Genomic DNA, 1,210 nt, shown 5'->3' on the forward strand with positions numbered 1-1,210 from the left:
GGCTACTCGGGAGGCTAAAGGAGGAGAATCGCTTGGACCTGGGAGGAGAAGGCTTCAGTGAGCTGAGATCAAGGCACTGCACTCCAGCCTGGCAATAGAGCAAGACTCTATCTCAAAAAAAAAAAAAGAAAATATATTGCATTACCTGCCTCTTTTAGTGACACATTTCCTTTAATTGACACAAAGGAAAAAAGTACCCAAGTGGCAGTTCTTAAATCTGGTGTTCTCTAGACTTAAAGCTCATCGAAAGTATGCTTAAATGTGAAGGAAAAGAACAAAAGTGAAAAACGCTGGAAATGTATGAGCCAAGACTGTGCCTAAAAGGCAAAGCGGGCTGGGTACAGTGGCTCACACCTGTAATCCCAACACTTTGGGAGGCTGAAGCGGGTGGATTACCTGAGGTCAGGAGTTGGAGACCACCCTGGCCAACATAATGAAACTCCATCTCTACTAAAAATACAAAAAATGAGCTGGGCGTGGTGGCGGGCGCCTCTAATCCCAGCTATTCAGGAGGCTGAAGCATGAGAATCGCTTGAATCCGGGAGGCGGAGGTTGCAGTCCAAGATTGTGCCGCTGTGCTCCAGCCTGGGCAACAAGTGTGAAACTCCATCACAAAAAATAAGGGTCGGGCATGGTGGCTCACGCTTGTAATCCCAGCACTTTGGGAGACTGAAGCAGGTGGATCACCTGAGGTCAGGAGTTCAAGACCAGCCTGACCAACATGGAGAAAGCCCATCTCTACTAAAAATATAAAATTAGCTGGGCACGGTGGCGCACGCCTGTAATCCCAGCTACTTGGGAGGCTGAGGCAGGAGATTCGCTTGAACCCGGGAGGCAGAGGTTGTAGTGAGCCGAGATCGTGCCACTGCACTCCAGCCTGAGCAACAAGAGCAAAACTCCATCTCAAAATAAATAAATAAATAAATAAATAATACTAATAAAACAAAATAAAGGCAAAGTTTTTATAATTTTTTTTTTTTTTTTTTTTTTTTTTTTTTTTTAGCTTTTAGGGAACAGAGTCTCTCCTTACAATGCACAAGTCGAGAGAGTCTGTATTTACCACAATCAACTTCTGGAGATTTTCAGGAAATGCATTGTGTTCAAAATGTTGTCTATGCATTGTTTCATTCCATAAAAGCTGCAGCCTACAGAAAAATACAAATAAATAAACCTGGGTGAGAGCAAATGTAAATCAGGAGGCCAAAAACAC

This window comes from Macaca thibetana, chromosome 4 (assembly GCF_024542745.1).
Source record: "Macaca thibetana thibetana isolate TM-01 chromosome 4, ASM2454274v1, whole genome shotgun sequence".
In the NCBI taxonomy this organism is placed as follows: domain Eukaryota; kingdom Metazoa; phylum Chordata; class Mammalia; order Primates; family Cercopithecidae; genus Macaca; species Macaca thibetana.